The following is a 21,581-nucleotide window of genomic DNA, read 5'->3' on the forward strand; positions in this document are numbered from 1 at the left end:
TGCGTGTCCGTGCTTGGGTTTGGGGGCTGGCTTTAGGGTATTTTTTTCGAGAGAGATAGAGAGAACTGCCGTCAGGAAGGGAAAGCACACAAAAAGTACATCGCTGCCTCTCTCCCATCTTGCACGTTTCCCGGGCACGCTGTTGGAGGAGACAGGCAGCAGCGGCAGCGTTGTAATGCAAATCACAAAGCGAGCAACTTTCAATGTTGTTGTGGCTATTTTTGATTTCTCTCCCGAGAATGGGCTTTTTTGGTGAGCGTGCTGCTTTTCATCTTTTCCCTTTCCGTGTGATTGTTATAATTATGCCCTCCCTCCCTTCTCCGTTTGCTCCCCTCCTCCTCCCCCACGAATCCAGGCAGGAATGATGCACCGTCCTCGGTCCTCTCCAGCGGGTCATTCCGCTCCGGCAGAAGGTGAGCCGACGGGCGAAGCGGCGTTTGTAGGCATGCGATGGGGCATTGCACCGCTGCCCAGCTGAGGCGGGCCCTCCCCGCCGCTTCTTCATTCCTCCGCCTTTGCTCCCGAGGCCCGCCGGCAGCTACCGGGGACAAGCAGGCTCCGCTTCTCCGCCCCTCGCTTCCCTCCCTCCAGCCGCGTCCCGGCGGGAGCAGCCTCCCAGAGCCGCCCCTGTGCCCGGGAGAGCCAGGCCTCTGCCAGCGGAGGGCCCTGCCCTGCCCTTCCCTCAGCAGCACCTGCCTGCGCTGCCCTCCGTAGCGGGGCTGGGAAGGAGGGAGGGATAGAGGGAGGGAAGAAGGGAGGCTCCTCTGAGCGCGGGGATAGGCTCTGGTTCTCAACTGGCCGCTGCCGGCAGCGGCAGCTGCTGCCGTGCTGCACCGCGGGCGGTGGCAGCGCCCGGCGAGCCGGGGCTGCAGCTTTGGGGCAGGGGGCTCAGAGCCCGGTCGGGAAGTAGAGATAGAGTTTTGCTGGGGTTTTCTTCCCCGGTGATTGAGCTTTTTTATTATCGTTATTTTTAATCCCTCCCTCCCATCACCACCACCCCGCCCGCGGTGCGTGTGCCACCGGGGAGGATGCGCGCCTCCCCCAAACCCTTCCCCGGCAGCTCTCGCCACGGCGGCGGGGCGCGCGGGGCGGCGGGGCGCGCGGGGCCGCGCGGGGCCGGGGCCGCGTTGGGCCGCACCTGGCCACGCCGTTCTGCGTGGGCTGCACCCTCCGAAGTCCCCCGCCGCTTCGTGCCGCCCCTCCGTGCCTGAGCCCCAGCTCGCCCGTCTCCAGCAAGGCGCAGACACGCACGGAGGCACTCACGCACTCACTCACGGACCGACTCGCAGCACTCTGCCGAGCTGCCCAGGCTGCCGAGCAGCGCAGCGCAGTCCAACCGGAGCCCCCTCCCGTCTCCCCTCCCTCCCCGTCTCCTTCCCTCCCTCTCTCTCTCTCCTCCCTCGCTCCCGCCCGCCTGCCGCTCTGAAGGATGCCCGGTAAGTAGCAGCGAGGACCGGCACCTCTGCCGGTGCGTGATCTGACGGGTTAGGGACCGCTTTATAACGCAGCCGCCCGCGGCGGGGGGAGAGCGGGGCGGGGGGGTGGGGGGGAGGCGAGGGGAGGGGAGGTGACAGTGATCCGAGGCAGGAGGCGGCGGGGCTTGCCGGGTGCTCCTCAGAAGGACTTTTAGCTGCGCGGCCGGGGCTTGGATGTGGGCACCGAGGGACGGGGTCTGTGCACCGCAGCGGGCACCGGCCGGGGCGGGGGCCCTTCTCCTGCTCTGCGGGTTGCTGCCTGCAGCACCGCGGTGAGTACGGGGCTCCGCGCCGCGCCGGGGTCCCCCGGGGATGGGGAAGGTGTGGAGAGTGCCCAGCCTTGCTGGGGGAATCCCTGCTCGGCGGCTCTTCGCGCCTTCTTGGGGCGGGGGCGCGAAGGGCACGATGCCCCCGGCGCACCCCGGGGACTCTGCCGTGTTTCTTCCCTCCTCGATTTTGGAGACGTCCCTGGGGCTGACAGCCCGGTCCAGTGTTTCACGAGCCGTGGTGCCGCGGTCCGGGCAGAAGGAGCGTCGGCTGGCGCATCACCTGCGAAGGGGAGCTACCCAGGTGCTGCCCGCCGGGACGCGCCGGGGCGGAGAGCTGAGGTCGGGCACCGCAGCAGAAGGGTGCCCGCATCTTCCCTGCCCTCTCCCCGTCCCGGCTACTCCTTCCCGGGCGCTGCAGTGGGTGCAGGTGGCAAACCTTTCGTCCTTTAGGGGAAGCTTAATGTTCGCAAAATGTTTGCTGCCAGTTTGTGCCTGGCTCCGCGAAGCCCGGGACTGCGCACCGCTGACTCCTCTAGGGCTGGGGTTCAGCTCCGTATCCTGGGTACTGGGGACACCTGGCAAGGGGCTTTTTGTTCTGCTAGGCTGGTGAGATTGGTGGGAAACAGAGATGAAAGCTGACTCTTGCTGGAGAATTTTAAGTGGATTTTGCTAAATAATTTCAGTAATTTTTCTTACTTTTACAATGTCTACTTTGACAGTGTTATCTTTTCTCACTGTGTTTTGCACCCTGGGTGTGATAAGTCCCCCACTGAAGTCGATGGCAAAACTCCCAGCTGGCTTCAGAGGAAGAAAGCTCTGGCCAATACTGAGTACCTTTTGAGTGAAATGGACCGGGCAGAGGGTTGATAGATGGCAAAGTGAGAGAGATGTGCAAAAGAAACTTCCTTTTTAAAGGCTAGCTCTTCAGCAAAAAATATTTAGCTGCACTGTGTCAGAAATGTCTTCTAGATTTTCATTCCATTTTCCATTGGAAAAACATCAGAGTGATTTCTTGACATATTTGGTGTCAAAACAGATAGAAGTCCATTGTTTTACCCACTATATACCAGTACCATATTAGCACCTTATACTTTTCTAGTGCTGTATATCTTTTTCCTTATTTTTTTTTTTTTGTGTGTCACTAAAAAGTTGCAAGCAGGGGGAAACCACTGAGAAAATTGGATGGGTTCCCATTGACTTCAGTGGCCTGTGAATCAGGCCCAGAACAGCTCAATAGAGAAGTAACAAGAGAAATGTAGTGCAGTTTGTAGGGAAAGGTGTTGCATAATCATTTAACTCATAAACAGCCACCCTCTAGGGAGGAGAAAAATCTAAATGTACATAAATTTTTTATCCCATTTTTAAGAACTCTTTTGCAACACAGATACAAACAAGAAAGAATGCTTCTGATTAATAATTAAAAGGCTCATATTCATATGGACTGCAAAGAAATTTTCTGGAAAGAAAATCCATTAGCAAATGGAAGTTCTAGTCCTCTGATCAGTGCAGTGTTTAGACTGAGAGCAGTCAGATATATAATGAAATAGCAAATATTATTCAAATGGCAAAAGCTGCTTCTATTCCTGTAAGCTGACTAAAAAGTTTCAATTGCTTGGAATGCCTTAAAAAGGAAAGTGCAAAGACACACTTCCCCCCACCCCCCCAAAAAGATCTGAGTATTGACAGAACCCAAAATATACTGCATGTGGTCAACAACTTGTCTAGTGTCAGAATCATGCCCATACTCCATGAAGAATGTGACAGTTACATTGATAAGTGTGGTGGGTTGACTCTGACTGGAAGCTAGGTGCCCACCGAGCTATTCTCTCACTTCCCTCCTCAGCTGGACAATGGAGACAAAATGCAATGCAAGGCTCATGGGTCAAGATAAGGACAGAGGGAGATCACTCATCAGGTACCATCAGGGATTAAACAGACTTGACTTGGCAAGATTTATTAGCAATCAAGTCAGTGTAGAATAAATGAGAAATAAAAGTTAAGTCTTCAGACATCCTCACTCCACCCCTCCCTTTTTCATGGGCTCAACTTCACTCCCATTTCTCTCCTTCCTCTCAGCAATACAAGGGAACAAGGAATTAGGGTTGTGGTCAGTTCACCACACCTTGTCTCTGCTGCTCCTTCCCCTCCTTCCTCCTCGGGAATATTCCTCCACTCTTCCCTTTCTCCAGCATGGGGTCACTCCCACAGGAGACAGTGCTCCATAAATTTCTCCAACATGAGTCCTCGCAGTCTGAAGTTCTTCCACAAACTGCTCTAGCATGGGTCCTTAATGGAGTCACAAATCCTGCCAGCAAACCTGCTCCAGTGTGGGCTTCCCACAGCATTACAGTTCCTTTTGGGCATCCAACTGCTACAATGAGGGCTGCTCCTTGGGCTGCAAGTGGTTATCTGCTCTACTATTAACCTCCACTGGCTGCAAGGGCACTGCCTACCTCACAGTCTTCATCACTGGCTGCAAGGGCAATCTCAGCTCCAGTGCCTGAAGCACCTTCTCTTCTTTCTTCTGCAGACCTTGATGCCTGCAGAGTTGTTTCTTTTGCATATTCTCACACCTCTCTCTAACTGTGGTTGCCATTGCACAGGTTTGTTGTTTTTTTTTTCCCTCTTTCTTGATTATGTTATCACAGAAGTGCTACAACCACCACTGGATGGGCTGGGCCTTGGCCAGTGGCAAGTCTATCTTTGAGCTAGCTGACATTGGCACTGTCAGACAGAGGGGAAGCTTCCAGCAGCTTCTCTCAGAAGCCACCTCTGTAGCATCCCTGCTACTAAAACCTTCCCCCACAAACAATACAAAAAATAGCCTTTCTCAGTTGTGGTCCAGCAATAATGTTTACCTCCTGAGCACAAGTTTGTGCTAATAGACACATACAGAAAAAGTTTGAGGTGTTTTATTTGTAGGCATCTGATGGGACTGTCATCGAATGGAACCGAATGTGGTGCTGGTAACAGATCAAGATGACCATGGTACAATGGAAAAAAACCCTGTACAATGGACAAACACTTCACCCTCTTCTCTCTTTGGAACTACACACAGTAGACAGAAACCTCCTTTTAAAATTGTTCTATTACAGATTCCTTTCTAATTTCCCTGTGAATTCAAGTACTTTTACTGTGTGCCATGTATGGAGGTGAATGGTACATGATTTGTCGGACACTGCATGGAGAAAAGTTTTCTTTGGGCTGCTTTATTGCTTCCTGTGTTCTCCACTCTGTCTACTATTTACTAACACATCATAACACTACAATCTAGTTTTGTTCATAATACATCCAGTTGGAGTCAAATGTGAAAAGCAGTGATTATTTCCATATTGAGAGTTTTGGATTGTACAGGGCTAGCTTGATTTTTTTTGTTGGGTTTTGAAGGGGGTGGTGGTGGTGAGGCAGTTAAAGTTTAAAGCAATCTTTAATCCTCTTTGCTTACTTGGATGAAGAAAGGCAGAAGTTCTTAAAATATTTCACAGTACCACAGTATCACCAGGGTTGGGAGACCTCAAAGATCATCAAATCCAACCTGTCACCACACACCTCAAGACTAGACCATGGCACCAAGCGCCACGTCCAATCCCCTCTTGAACACCTCCAGGGATGGTGACTCCACCACCTCCCTGGGCTGCACATTTTAATGATGAATGACTCTCTCTGTGAAGAACTTTCTCCTCACCTCCAGCCTAAACTTCCCCTGGTGCAGCTTGAGACTGTGTCCTCTTGTTCTGGTGCTGGTTGCTAGAGAGAAGAGACCAACCCCTTCCTGGCTACAACCACCTTTCAGGTAGCTGTAGAGAGCAATGAGGTCACCTCTGAGCCTCCTCTTCTCCAGGCTAAACCACCTCAGCTCCCTCAGCCTCTCCTCATAGGGCTTGTGCTCAAGGCCTCTCCCCAGCTTTGTTGCCCTTCTCTGGACATGTTCAAGTGTCTCAATGTCCTTCCTAAACTGGACACAGTACTCAAGGTGTGGTATAACCAATGCAGAGTACAGGGGCACAATGACTTCCCTGCTCCTGCTGGCCACACTATTCCTAATGCAGGCCAGGATGTTATTGGCTGCCTTGGCCACCTGGGCACACTCCTGGCTCATGTTTAGCATCTGTCAATCAGCACCCCCAGGTCCTTCTCTGTTTGGGTGCTCTCCAGCCACTCTGTCCCTAGCCTGTAGCTCTGCATAAACCTTTAGTTTTGTCCTGAGAGCCACTGTTTGAAATTCTATGTTCTTTTAGTTTTGGTATTCCAATATTTGTGCATATGGAAATGCAGCCAGATGTTCTTGTGGATAGCATCTCTAAAATAGAAAGTTAGGTATCTTAGGGTCACCTGTAACAGAAAAGTATGTAAAATTTGAGAATTTCAGCTGGGGTTGAAATAAGCCATATAAGGAAATACCTGGAATCTCCAAGACATGATTCTGAAACTCTATTACTCACTTTCAGCATGTTTATAAACCTCACCCTGCTTTGAGGAATGAGCAATGTCCATCTTTATTCAAAGATATCTTTTTTCACAGTCCCTCTCCTGACTCTGAAACACGTTCATGGCATCACATTGCTATGTTTTATTGAGTGAATGGCAGCAGCTCCTTGCAAGTCTCTTAATACTGGAATCCAGGAAGCAATATTAGTGGGATTGTGGCATGCCACCTGAATTTTGCAGTTATTGCTTTTAAAAACTAAATCTGATTGTCAATGCTGCAACACATCCGTCGGATAAGTTCTTTGGGACTGTATTCTTCCATCCAGCAATTTAAGAACAAAAGCCTCCACTGTAGCTCAAATCAATCAAAATATTGGTTTTAGGTTATACATTGTACATATGGAACCTGGCATGTAAAGCAGATGGTATGTAAAATTATGCATAGCATGTCTGGAGAGCCATGCAATATCTAAATGCAGTGCAACAGAACAAGGAAAAGAGTGTCACATGGAACTTAAAATATCGATTACTGGCCTACGTCTAGTCTCAACTGTGCTTTGTTTGTTTGTGTGTGTGTGTGTGTGTGTTCCCTTTTCTCTTCCTTCCATCAGGACGTTTCCTTTGATAATACGATATTCCCCAGAAAAAAACCATGCCACTGAAACGAAGATGCAAAAATAGTTTAGTTTGGTCCAGAATAAAAAATGCATTCAAATTAAAAAGCAAAAAAAAAAACACCCCAGAAAACAGAATTTTTAATCTTTTAAGGAAAATGGCCAGCCACCATTTGCTACCAAGGCTGTGTTTTTCCACTATTATTTATGCTCTTGGTTTACCCAGCCCAACAATAGCACTTAATAGTACTTCTGTGCTGTTGTGTAGGTACTCTGTTGTCTCCACACACTCTCTCTCAAGTATTACAAACCTGTAAGCAGAAAATTTCCTCCTGAACAAACAAGCGTTGCTGTGCATTGTTAACACAATCAGACGAAATGCTAATGGCAGAAAGATTCACATCAACAAACCCCTTAACTAAATGTTAGTCTTTAAGCATGTGCTGACCTCACAGGGACCTAATCACGTCTTTTGTTGAACAAAGATGCTTTTGTGACCAATGACCATGAAAAATATTAATTTTCCCATGTTCATTCAAGTGTTTAAATCCGTGGTTGTACAATATTGTTGGCATCAGACAACTTTAATTCTTAACTTCCAGGGGAACAGCTTTAAGTCTTTCGATAGGTTGGACTCAATGATCTCAAAGGTATTTTCCAACCTGGTTAATTCTATTCTATTCTATTCTATTCTATTCTATTCTATTCTATTCTATTCTATTCTATTCTATTCTATTCTATTCTATCCTATCCCATCCCATCCCATCCCAACCCATCCCATCCATTCCATTCCATTCCATTCCATTCCATTCCATTCCATTCCATCCTGTCCCATCCCATCCCGTCCCATCCCACCCCATCCCATCCCATCCCATCCCATCCCATCCCATCCCATCCCATCCCATCCCATCCCAACTTTTCTGGTTGGTTTTATTTATGTTTTGCATGCTTTAGAAGCACTGCAGGCTATTGACAGTTAGACTTGATGATTTTGGAGGTCTTAATGATTCTATGGTTCTATTGACTCCTTTAAAGAGAGCTGCACAGCTGTACTCTTCGAAATTCCTAATAAAAAGAAACTTTTCCACATAAGATGTGAAGGATGAGATTTGTAATGAAAGACTGTCACAAACTGAACTCCAGATATAATATCAAGAACTAATACTGCATCAGGTAGATTTAAGAGCTCATTTGGCAAGATTCAGCTGTATTTCAAGAAAGCAAATTGAAGGAATGCCCTCATGTTTAAACTGTTGAGTACCCCTGTAATTTGTAAAGGCTTGCTGAGGTACCTGAGTTGATTTAGAAAGTTTCACACTGCACACACACACACAAAGGTAATTCCTGTACTTTCTGTGCACTTGCACTCTTAGTCCCTATGCATCTTATTGCTAGCAACAGTGCCCCTTGAGAAAATGCAGCTATTTGTCTGGAGGATTAAAATAACACATTTGTCTGGTATGCTGCAGAATAGTGTCTATCAAGCCATTTCTCTTTTGGAGATGAAAGAACTTTTCTCCATTGAAATGACTGTAATATAATCTTGTATTATAATGGCCTGAACAATCTTGACTGCATGCGGGCGCTGAAGGCTCCAAAGGACTGTGATAAATAAAACTATTAGACTGCATTATAGCAGACACATATTCAGAGCCTACCAAGGGGGGAAAGCATTTTACATTCCAGCACAAAATCCCCCCAAATTGTCTATGAATATCAAAAATGCTTGGAAGAAGGACTTCACAAAACAGTTTATAATCTGTGTATAGATATGCTATGTTTCTTTAAAAGCATGTAAAGGAAATATTAATATTAATAGATTCCTCCTATGTAGAATTCAGTGGAAGGTGGCTCAATGAATATGGGGTTTGTCCTATGCAAAAGCTACTTGAACTTGCTCAGCAGCATGTAAACTTTCTGCACTAGCTGATGGATTTTCAAACCACATCAAAAGCTCCCCTTGCCACCTGGCATTGCTACTGTGATGACAGCACTAGAAAATCCCAACTCAGGCGAGACAAGTCAATTTCCATCAATGAGAATGGATTTATACTGCATCATGGATTCTGGGCAGACAGGTTTGGTTTTAGTTTTTCTCTTGCCAGATGCTGTTATAGAAGGTATGCCTTTTGACAGATACACAGACAAAACTGAGTTTTGCAAAAGCCTAAATGAGCCTGAAAACAAAGCTGGATGTGGTGGAGACATGGCAAAACGAAGTAAGAATATGTAAGGGTGTGTTTTATTGCTTTTGGGGTGGGTGTTGGTTGGTTGGGGTTTAGTTTTGATTTATTTTCTTTTTTAAGAGAGAAAAAAAATGTACTTTCTTTTTTTTTTTTCCCTGAAAGACTTTGAAGAGAGGAGTAAAACAAAAAATAAGTTCAGCTGAGGTCAAAAATAAAATTATGAAAGTTGAGTTACCTAACATGGTCTGGCCACAGGAGAAGTAAGTAAAGCTGACGTACTGATAGAATGGGAGCTTCAAAAGGATACAAAAGCCAAGTAATAACTGCATCCCATGTTGGAAATCCAGATGGCTCTGGCAGATTTTGTGTGTATTTGTATGCACACTTATCTGTGTGTATACATGTGTATGGACCTCTCTCTATTTTTTTTCCCCCTTTTAATATCAAAAATTGTATAATGCCCTACTTTGTTACTGTCTGGTTTCCTCACCCCAGCAGGGACATGCTGGTTTTGACCGTGAAGACACAGAGGAAGATGTGACAGCACAATAAATAGCTGAGAGTGGTTAAACTGTTTCCTGAAGGTAAAACAGCAGGGTCCAATGGTTCTCCTGCAGAATGTTTTAAACCCGAGGCTATAAATAATAGCGACTGCTGCCACCAAAGAAAAGTAACTGAAGTAACTGAATCCTGAAAAAGGGGAAAACAAAATGAATCTTCACTTCAGTGTCTCAAGCCAGTGTTGCTTTATGTCCTGAAAAACATGAATCCGAAAGACATTTTGTCAGCTATAGGCTAGTGTCATCTACAATCACAGTCAAGATCTTCCTGTTAAGACTTGAAAAAGTAACTCCAGTCTTTTACTGAAGAACCAGGGAAGATTATCAGTGAATGTAATGTGGAGCTTTAGGAAAACAGAAGATGACAGTAGAGCAGGGGATTGTTTAATACAGCACTGCATTTAATACTGTAAATAGATATACCTTTTTTATATATCAGCTTTGAATGCTGAAAAGACAACTGATTGGACTGAGTGGAGTTAACTTGGGCACGTTGTCAGAAGTAAGATTTGGGGAAAATTATTTCAGATCATTTGCTGCTGCATGTCCTCACCTTTGTACCTGCTGTATGAGTATAAATAACGCCAGAGGTGGCACCAAATCCTTCCTATCTATAATTTCACATTCCTGCCTCTCGTAAAAAGATTAATCTCCAATGTAAATTAAAATGGGTTTTCAGTAGGAAAAAAAGTCTGTCAGTGTAGAGTCTATCAGGATAGTCAAACAACATGCCTTTAGTTATCTGCTGGTGGAAAATTACATTCCTGAATAGTGATGCACAATCTGGCTGAAATAATCTACTGTAATCATTTTGGTAAATAATTTAAAAAAAAAAAAAGAAAGATAAGAGAGAGAGAAAAAATATGACTGATAAGCATTTAGAAACCACAGGGATTTCACTCAAAAAAAAGATTTGAGAATTAGTGAAAATTCATTCTAGGATTAGAAGTTCTCAGTTTGCACATAGCAAGCAATCCTGGTCACAACTGACATTGCTAGCCGCTCTTTCTGTATCCTATCGTCAATGATTTCTGACCTAAGAATGAAATTAACTTCCTTCAGGTGTAGCCTGACAGCCCAGGCTTCAAAATATGAGCTGTACAACTGCAGAAAATTGATGCTCAGACCTTCATTCAGATCTGCCTAAGAACATGTTCTATTTTTGTGGTTGTTCTTCCAGCAGTTCCCTCATGATTGCTATCTGGCTGCTAGTGAGGCAGATCCAGGTGACCATGAATCAACAGCTCTTTCCTCCCTTATGTATCAGACTTAAAGTGTTGTGCCTGCCTTTGCTTCTCTCCTGGAGGCTAGCAAAGAGACTTTATGGTGCAGATGCTTCAGAGATACTTTTGTTGCTTCCATCTTACACAACTTAATAGCAAGGATGCATTTCATGACAGAAGCTTTGCTTACCAACACTATCCTTGAAGAGAAATCACTTTCTTTAACAATAATGGATTGAAACAAATTTATCTGTCATTCAGATTTGGCATCTTTCTTCTTTTGTAACGAAGCAAACTAGAAAGTTTTTGTTTGGTTGGTTTAGAACTAATGTATAAGCTTCTTAAAGATATGCATGTCAATTTTTTGGTTTTCTTTTCTTTTCTGCTCTTGCTTTTAGACAGGAAGAGTTGTAGTGAGGAAAGAAAAAAAAGGGGGGGAAGAAAAAAGGTTAAAAGTATTTTTAAGCTTTCCAAGAGTTTCCCCTTTTACACAAAGTAAATATATTTGATGTCTCTTTATTGTTCATTACCTTGAAAAGAAATCTGTCTTGCATTTAAAAAGTGCATTCTTGAATGCCACTGAAGAATGGATCAAAACCTTTTATTGCAAGGATCTTACCCTTCGAAAATGTTTGTCAGCTGCCATGAAAAAGGGGAAACCGGTTGAAATTTGAAAGTTATGCTTTTCAGACATATGAATTCCTTGAAATCAAAGCTGTCTGTAGAAAAGACACATTTTCATACATTTTCTCCGTGCTGTGCTTATCTATCAATTAAAAGATTAATTTTTTTCCTATAAGGTGATACAAAAGCTCATGCATCTGCAAAAATAACCTTAATAACACAGCAATACAAGTCCCCCAAAATATTGGCATGGCTCTTGATTTGTCCCTGATCAAAATTTGGGTGGTTTTGTGTTGTTTTTTTTTCCCCCCTAAGCTTTTAGGATTTTCAACTTCCTTTTGCAGCTTCCAAAAAATGAATTTCAAAATACCCAAATGTTTTTCCCGGCGGGAAGAATCCTTCTTGCCTAGCTCCAGAGCACACACTGTTGGCTAGATCTTGTTTTCAGTCTAATGGACAAAGTGGAAACTTTGGGAGGGTGGTTTCTTGGAAAGGCACTTAGTGGAAGGTTGCTTTTTATTTTGTTCCTGAATACAGCTCTTGCATTGAGACAGACTTAAGGTTATAAAAGAATGAGGGAAGGAAGTGTCTCTTTGCCAAACTAAAGAAAATAGTGAGTGGGAAATTAGGTGTGTCTTTTTAACAGTTTTAGAAGGCAAATGTTCGCTGACTGAGCCCTATTTAGGTGCAGGATTGAAGTTTAAAAGACATTTAGTGACCAGCTGGAAAGAAATCCAAATTGCTTAGTCTTCTGTTTGAGGAATTTAAATTGAATATGTGTTGTTTATGTGACTTGACATGTATCAGTAAGAAATGGTTATGGACGAGACAGCTTGCCCCTGGACTTGGATGTATATCAGCACCAGTGCACTGGATCAATATGGAAAGCACAGCATGGAGATACAGTGTGAATCCCCAGCACAGTGGTAGACAGAAGCTGGCCACTCACTTCTGTTTATCCCCCAGGGACAACAAAGAACAGATTTGTCAGGGTTTGTCTCTTTTATTCCAGTAATAATGAGAGATTAATTGGGAATGTTTACTGTTGGGAGACTAATTGGGAAGGATTGTTGTTTAGATATTTTTTCCTCCTATTTCAGCTGCTTTTCTGCTCCTTGCCTGTATTTTTTTAACGAATAAAGCAAATGATGCAAGACCTCCCTCTAGTCTGGAGGCCAGCTAAGCATGGCCACTTCCATATGGTTAAACTCCCTTAGCCTCCCAAGCACAGGCTGCACCTAGTTTGGCTCTTGGGAATGGTCCCCTGACTGGGCTAGTGCCCTAGCTACGCTCAGAAAACCCTTGGGAGATGGCTGGTCAAGCAGCCAAGATCAGAAGCGCGTCAAGATCTGCCCTGATATTTTATGTTTTAGAAAATAAGTAGCTCCAGGGCATGGATTTGTGCTCTAGCACTGTTTAATTCACTTGCATAGATGTAGTCTCACTATTTAGGTCAGTGTGACTCCAAATACATACACATTGTTTATTCACTTTTCTTGTTATGAATGAACTCTGCTGATTTTTTGTGGTGTTACTACAGCACAGCAGGAAGTTTTCACAAACAGGGTAAAAGGGGCTTAATAACTGTTTGTAAGCAGTCATTAGCTGAGGTATATGAATAATGAATATAAGTCATGCAGTCCAGAGTAAGAGGAACTCTTCAGCAAACAGTTCCTAATGAGTAATGAATGAGTAGCTGGTCTCAAATCTAGTGTAGGTATGGAATTTGCCACAAGTTTGAGGTTAGCTTTTGAAGATGAGATCTTTTCACCCAGCCTGTTTCTTGGGAAAAGCTCCAAAATTATGACCTAGCACTGTAAATCTCTTTGCAAGCTGCTTTGATATCAAAACATTGCCATTTGTGGCATAAGTGTAAGCATCTATTAAATATTTCAGCTCATGTTATAAAGGTACTTTGAACAGATGCTGGGCTGAGACATCCAGGGAGAAAGATCATGACACTTTTGGTGACAGTGTGGTACTGGTGCCAACAGCTTCCTACAAACTATGAAAAAGCAGCTGTTACCTGGCCAGAATTGTGCCTTCCTCTTGTCTGCTTTCAGTGGGCATCAGGCCTGACACCGACCCCCCTAAACTAACCTTGAAGCTGCTGTTATGGTAATGGAGACCTCCCCATTAGCCTGGCCCTGCAACTGTTTGGCACATGCTACAGCAAAATTGTTCTAGCCTGGCTGTGTCAGCTGCCACCTCGAAAGTGATACTGTCCACCTATAACTCAAAGTATAACTCTGTCATCCATATGCTTAGTGCAGTATGGCTCTTAAAAGGCATTTTATTCTGCTGGCATTTTAGTTCATAGGCCTCTGGAGTCAGGTTGAAAAATTACACTAATGCTGAACTTACTCTGATACTCTAGGCAACCTTCTGAATTTTAAATAACTATCCTCACAAGGCCACCCTTCTCCAAAATTATCTTTAAGACTGCACACAGAATTTTAAGCTCAGTTCAGTTAAAGACACACTGATATGCAGGCTGGAACTTCTAAAACATCTCTGAATTTATAGACACCAGCAATCATTTTAGTGTTCATCATCTGGAATTCTGGCCTGTAGATTGCTACCTGGGTAAGTATATTACTGCAGTTGTTAATATCTGCACCTGAATTAACTTCTGCATTGTTGGTTTTGCAGTTGTCTGCCCATTCAGACATGTGAGATTATTTTGAAACCCACACAGGAAATGCTCCTTTTATAATCCAAAATTAAGCAAAGTGAAAGATAGATGTCCATTTTTTTTCCCAAACAATGGCATTCCTTGATCCACCTTCTTACATCTATACAAAGAAAATATGAGCTTGCCACCTCTTTGTCTTGGGAAAGATTAATGTGAGTATTTCATGTTCAGTTTGCTCATTATTTGTTACTTCTGCTGAAGTTTTTCTTATATGACTGTTGTTTCTCATCACACAGCAATCCTTGAGCCCCCCCAGCCTGTGTTTTACAGAGTCTTGTGGTGTGGCCTCTTCTATTGCAAAACTGAATCCGGTGATCCTTACTCACTCAGTCCAACCCACTGGGATACTCCTCTACTCCTCTACCATCTACCTTCTCTGGTCTGACCCTGCCCTCACCCTCAGACTCTTTCCAAACCACAGACTGCAGTGGGCATGCAGCCATGGAATGGGACCAGCTTTTGGGCACAAAATAAACGCCACTGCTTGCAGGCAGGGACTGCAACCCGTTAGCCATCTGTTGTGTCGGATCGTTAGGGATGAAGCCTACCCAGAGGTAGTTTTTTTTTGCAGGGCATTGAGCAAGTGTACCTTTCTGGTGTATCTGAACTCTCTCTTGCTTACAGCCTTAGAGGGATGTCAGGTCTAACCTTCTCTGTATTGAAAACAGATTTTGAAAAGCTAAAAACAGTTCCCAGCTCACAGCTCATCTTCTTACTCAGCTTAACTGGAGCTGTTCTCCTCTGGGAGGAGGTCTTTTTGAGCCAGAGGGAAAGGAAGGATGAGCTCAATGTATTCCTCATTCTACCAGCTGCCACCAAACATACTCATCTTCCCTCCAAGGAACTGTGAGGCCAAATCCATTCTCACAGTGCAACCTGATGAGACAGAATGACATCTTCCATGATAGGTGATAAGGATGTGATTCCAGCTTCTTTTTTTTCATCACATCTAATGAAGAATGCCAAAGCAGATGTGTTTCACTGTTGTGCTTTCAGGAGCAGAATGAAGTAAAAAGCCTAGGATGGCAGCTACAGTGAAATCTTGCAGCGTGCCATGTACCTGGACTGTGAGAAAAAGATATTTTTTGGCTTTCCAGATAAGCCACAGCCCTTACTGAGTGTTCCAGCAGGCTCCAGGAAGAAGATTTAACAACTTTTCATCTATCCTGCATTGGAAAAGGCTTATTAACTTCGGCATGTGTCCAGCCCTTTGCTAGTTAGCAACGAGTTTCTAGAATGCTTCTTTGGCTCCTTCTAAGATTGTGTGTCTTATTTTTGGATTGACACAGCAAACTGTGCCTGGCAGTGACATCTGCAAGCTATTCTTTCTGGGGCTGAATGGTTGCTTTTGTGCTAGATGTGTGATGCATAATACACCAGTTCTGCTCTTTGAGTAGAAGAAGGGCAGGGTTTGCTTCAGAGGGTTTATTTTGTCCTTGTCCTGGTCTAAAATTGTTGGCTCCATAGAAACTGGGTGACTTTTTTTCAGTTGTTAGCTGAGGTGGATAATGGTTCTGATTCTCCACAGGAGAATGCTCCAAATAGTGCAAATAAAAAAGTAATGGTAATGCTTTATATTATTTAATTATTATATTATTTAAAAAATAATTTAAAATTATTATATTATTTAAAACCCCAAACATAAGGAAAAATAAGAAAATACAACTACATGAACAGGCTGTTCACAGAATCACAGAATCACCAAGGTTGGAAGAGACCTCAAAGATCATCAAGTCCAACCTGTCACGACAGACCTCATGAATAAGCCATGGCACCAAGTGCCACGTCCAATCCCCTCCTGAACACCTCCAGGGATGGTGACTCCACCACCTCCCTGGGCAGCCCATTCCAATGGCAAACAACTCTCTCAGTGAAGAACTTTCTCCTCACCTAAACTTCCCCTGGTGCAGCTTGAGACTGTGTCCTCTTGTTCCGGTGCTGGTTGCCTGGGAGAAGAGACCAACCCCCTCCTGGCTACAACCACCCTTCAGGTAGTTGTGGAGAGCGATAAGGTCTCCCCTGAGCCTCCTCTTCTCCAGGCTAAGCAACCCCAGCTCCCTCAGCCTCTCCTCACAGGGCTTGTGCTCAAGGCCTCTCTCCAGCCTCATTTACATTTCTGAATTAATAGCTAGAAGCAGGAAGTTGTACAAAAGGTGTATCAAGAAATCTTTATGTCTTTTGGATGTTCAGACACTTTCAAGAGTTCTGGGTGGCATCTTTATGAGGACAGAGTCCTCCTGTCAAACTATTCTGCTTGGTTAGTTGTCATTCTCTCATCTGGGGATATATTTTCTATGAAAGAAAAAGATCACAATGGCTTTTCATTGCATTTTTCTTCCTCTTGGGAAATACACATAAAGTTGTCCCTCTTTTTGTGAATTGCTGTTGTGATTGTTATCTAACAGGATTCAGGTCCTGAGTAATGAAATACCATATTACTCGCTTTCATCATGCTAAGTGATCCATCTCAATTCTCCATTCATATGAAGAATGACCTTTGCTTTCTTATCCTTTCCTCTCTCCAAGACTCTGACACAGTGTTTCAATGTCACAAGAAGAGAATAACATTACATCTATGCAAAAATAATGTACTTTGTCATACATCACTCTCGGTAGCATCACTCTTTCACCTTTGCCAAAATTAGATGATGAATTAATAAATTGGAGTTTGTTCCTTTCATAATGGAAAACTGTGGCTACTTAACATGCTCATGCCCTCCATGTAATTGAAATTTGCACATATTAATGAGATTATACCACTATTCTGTCAATAAATTTTATCAACTGAGTTAATTTACGTGGAGGCCTTGGGATGTCTGCAGAATGACTTCGCCTTGCCACTCTAAAGTTTTCAGTGTAAATCCAACAGCCCCTGACTGCCTTTTTTAATTGACTCAAGTCCTCTCCAACTTTGTACAATGTGTCTGTGGGTATAAAGTATACAACTCTTGCACATGTAAGCAGAGAGAATGCATGCTGACATGGCTGCTCCTTATGGAAAGTTACAGCTCTTTGGAGCCTTGTGGTTGCTTTCCTAGCTGAAAATAAGTGACTGACAGATACTTTAGACCTATTCCACTCCTAACTTATTGCTGAATTAATATATATCTCTTGTAGGCAAAAAAACCCAAACATCCAGGACTCTCTTTGGGAGACAAAGCCCAAAGTTCCTGCTTAGTTCTTATGCAGCATCTTTGCAACAAAAGATAAACCTACAGTTAACAAACACCTTAGTTACAGATGCAAGGTTAAAGGTGACTCTCTTCACACAGGGCAGTGCTGGGCACTTCTATGCACAGAGAGAAGGGAAATATTATTTAAATAAGGAAAGATTCTGAAAATAGTGAATATTCCATCATTCAAATGTTGTTCCTGGTGATAGAAATCCATAAAATCTTGACCTGACTTTCATCTCTGAATTCCTTTCACACTCAGGATACTTCCCTGGCATATTAATTGAAATTTCCAAATAACAGATTTATGGCTAAATGGTACATGAACTAAGGAATTATTATGGTTCCTTAAGAAATAATATTCTCCACTGCATTCATTTCAGGGCAATAAGTAGAGAATTTATGAATAAAATACATTCAGAAAATGATTGCAGAAACCATCTGGTTGATTTGTCAGCCATATTCCAGGAGTACTACTACTGCTTCAAATCCTATTGCAGCATTCAGTGGAGTATCAGAACAGGGGGGAAGGTGAGGCCCTCTGCAAAATGTGCCTGCACAAGTTCTTTCACTGTGCACTTGTAAATCTAGCTGTTCTTTATTGGTAATTCAGCATGCATTTAGGAAATTATCACCTTTGGGTTTTTCATAGGAGCATGTCCCTGGGCGCTGCCGCTGTGAACATCCTAATGTGAGCTTAAATGCTTAGTCACATATTCAGTCTTTTCCTGTCCTTACATTCACAAACCAATTCATGCTGTCATATATTATATTTCAACATGGGCTGAGATTTGGAAAGATGTTCAGCTATTGCTATTTTAATATTTAATACTGGTATGAAAATCTCATCTTTAAGTATTTCGAGTGTATAAATTTGAATTAAGTTTTTTAGACTCTCCTTATCATTAAAACTTAGCACTTTGTACATTCCTGTAGAATCTCCATTTGAGCAAATTAGGTTTCCATTTAGCTGCGCTGTTGAATTTATTCTCCTCCCTTTTGTGTATCAGTGCATTTTTTGTTTTGCAAAATGGGCTATTTCCAATCATTTATAAGAGGAAGAAAGATACCTAATGGGACTGAAAGTGCTCAGATACTCAGTAAGAAAGGACACTGCTCCACTTGTGGGAGTGAGATGTCTGCACCAGAAATGATCAAAAGCTTCTGCCATTTTTTAATACGATTGCAACCACAGGCTTCTCTCTGATGAAACAGACACACTTCCATAAAACTCTTTCATCTCTTAGCTTCCACACCTGCCAGTTGAATACGTGACCAATGACTGGAACAAATTAATTTTATTGAACATTATGGCATAATTAGACTAAATTATAATGATTTCCAAATAAGGCACCAGGTTTTCAGGACAATCTTTCACAACATGAGCTTTAAAAAGTGTTTTTAAGAGAAACATGGGGCAAAAAAAATCCCCAAACTTTACCATATCCAACCTAAGGAGTCGTCAGGTACTTCCTGTGTCTAACATAACAGAACTAATTGTTCACCTTTTCTGAGTTGGTTACTCCTCAGTATTTGCTTGTTACAGAGTAGGTGGAAAGAAGAATGTTACATGTCCCATTGGTAAGAGGTAAGAGTGGTAAGAGGAGCAAAGTGGATGTGGGGAAAGCTGTGGATGTAGTCTACCTGGACTTCAGCAAGGCTTTTGACACCATTCCCCACATCAAACTCCTGGCCAAGCTGTCAACCTGTGGCTTAGACAAAAGCATTCTGCACTGGGTTAGGAACCGGCTGGAGGGCCGAGCCCAGAGAGTGGTGGTGAATGGTGCCACATCCAGCTGGCAGCCAGGCACCAGTGGTGTGCCCCAGGGATCAGTGCTGGGCCCAATCCTATTCAATAGGGATTGAGTCCACTATTAGTAAATCTGCAGACAACACCAAGTTGGGAGCAGGTGTTGATCTGTTATAGGGTAGAAGGGCTCTCTAGAGAGACCTTGACAGGCTGGACAGATGGGCAGAGTCCAACAGGATGGCATTTAGCAAGTCCAAGTGCTGGATGCTGCACGTTGGTCACAACAACCCTGTGCAGTGCTACAGGCTGGGGACAGAGTGGTTGGAGAGCAGCCAGACAGAAAGGATCCTGGGGGTACTGGTTGACAGTAAGCTGAACATGAGCCAGCAGTGTGCCCAGGTGGCCAAGAAGACCAATGGCATCCTGGCCTGCATCAGGATTAGTGTGGCCAGCAGGAGCAGGGAAGACATTCAGCCCTGTACTCAGCACTGGTTAGGCCACACCTTGAGTCCCGTGTCCGGTTCTGGGCTCCTCAATTTAAGAAGGACATTGAGACACTTAAACATGTCCAGAGCACAAGCCCTATGAGGAGAGGCTGAGGGAGCTGGGGTTGTTTAGCCTGGAGAAGAGGAGGTTCAGGGGAGATCTTATTGCTCTCTACAACTACCTGAAGGGAGACTGTAGCCAGGAGGGGGTTGGTCTCTTCTCCCAGGCAACCAGCACCAGAACAAGAGGACACAGTCTCAAGCTGTGCCAGGGGAAGTTTAGGCTGGAGGTGAGGAGAAAATTCTTTACAGAAAGAGTAATTGGCCATTGGAATGTGCTGCCCAGGTATGTGGTGGAGTCACTATCCCTGGAGGTGTTCAAAAAGGGATTGGACATGGCACTTGAAGCTGTGGTTTAGTTAGTCATGAGGTGCTGGGGGTCAGGTTGGATTTGATGATCATTGAGGTCTTTTCCAACCTTACTGATTCTATGATTCCCATGATCCAGAGCATCACTCTGTCTAAATGTGGTACTGCTAAATGTAGAACCTTTGCATTGCTTTTGAAGGGCACTGAGATCTAAAGATTTAATCTATCATATAAAAAGTTAATTACAGCTTCTGCAGCATCAATAACAGCAATTCTATATATAGGTAAAGGTGAAGTCTAGGGCAAGATGTAGAGGCTTCTTTATAAGTTTTTGGAAGAATCTGATCCTGTATGGAGGTTTAAAGTTTGACTACATTGAAAAGTGAAGTATGTTGGGGGTGGTCAAACTACAATAGTGTTCATATTCATAGTTCAGAAGTGTGTTCCCAGGTACTTTCATATCAAGCCCTGTTGTCACACTTATGGATGGTTGTGGCGTATGAGGCAAAGCATGTGCTGAGCAGGAAGCCTTGCCTGTACTCACCATCCCTAAGGATGACATGAAAAAGTGTGTCCATGTGTAGGCAGCCATTTCCCAACACTATCCCCTAAGCATAATTTCCTAGTTGTTCCTTTCTTCTCAAACCTGCTGGCTTGTGTGTGTTTGTACAGCATCTAAACCCTAAGGTGCCCAGGATACACTCCCATCCCCTCTGTCCAGCTCTACAGAGCAGCAGGGTGATCATCACGAGTGTGACCCAGGGAGAAGTATGTCCTGCATCAGCACAGAAATAATCATGATGTGGCTGTGAGCAACCTGCTGTAGTGTGAGGTGTCCCTGCCCATGGCAGGGGGGCTGGAACTAGAGGATCCTTGAGGTCCCTTCCAACCCTAACAATTCCATGATTCTATGATTGGTGAAAGAAAGCCCATGGTGGACACCCTTCTCTGTGGCTGCAATGGAAATGTGTGGTTGAGGAGAAAGAAGCTTGGGAATGCTCTGAGTATGCTGGGAGGACCTGGCAAGAGGATGAGCTGTCAACTCAAAGGAAAGGGCAATGAGTCTTTTGGTTCAAAATTGCTCATTCGATTAGCTGGATCTGTAAGTACTGACTGACTAAACAGCACTAAGCACAGTCTGAGTCTGGGTTAAAAGAGACATAGGAACAGAAGTGAGATTTGCAGTCTCCTGGTGGTAACCACATAATTGTCACTATTTTCTCAAGAGAACCTGTGGCATAATAGGGAAGGAGTTTTAATGTATAACCAACCAGCAAACCCAGCCTGAGACTGTAATATCCCCATAGCAGTAATTACAATTACCTTTGATGACAGACCTCTCTCTGTGTATTGCACCCAGTGCTTGTGACCTGAGATAGGTCCCACCATGGTTGAAAACATGGAAAGACAGCAGGCTCTCTGTGGTGGCAGCCCTCCTGTGGGTGAGCCAGTGTAGCATGGGCTGTGCTCCCAGCATGACTGCAGTGTAGGACATTCCTTTGAGATTCCCAGGTAGGAGAAATTTTCAACAGCTGCCTTAGTAACTAATTAGCCTTCTCCATGCTTTGATATGTGGTTCAGTACTACATGATGAAAAGTCTTATTTACATATTTTCCACCTGTAGCCTGTTTTTCTGTCAGCCCAGGGTTTCTGAAAGTGTAATAGAACATCAGGGTTTCCCAGAGTGATAGTGTGTTTGAACTGGTGCTATTTAAAGGACTCCAATTTT

At 44.1% G+C, this 21,581-nt stretch overlaps 1 protein-coding gene across 3 annotated transcripts in view; it reads left to right on the forward strand.

The window, feature by feature from the left end:
* Positions 1-766: 766 nt before the first annotated feature.
* The window catches only part of HS3ST5 (heparan sulfate-glucosamine 3-sulfotransferase 5), a 189,385-nt gene continuing 168,570 nt past the window's right edge, over positions 767-21,581 (forward strand). For 2 of the 3 annotated variants that reach the window (XM_054174097.1, XM_054174099.1), the window contains exon 1: positions 1,607-1,747. The gene's annotated coding sequence lies outside the window, so the exon portion shown is untranslated. Of the gene's footprint in view, positions 1,437-1,606; positions 1,748-21,581 lie in introns of those variants that run through there. The other variant, XM_054174098.1, reaches the window with a different exon arrangement.

Source organism: Dryobates pubescens, chromosome 28 (genome assembly GCF_014839835.1).
Source record: "Dryobates pubescens isolate bDryPub1 chromosome 28, bDryPub1.pri, whole genome shotgun sequence".
Taxonomy (NCBI): Eukaryota; Metazoa; Chordata; class Aves; order Piciformes; family Picidae; genus Dryobates; species Dryobates pubescens.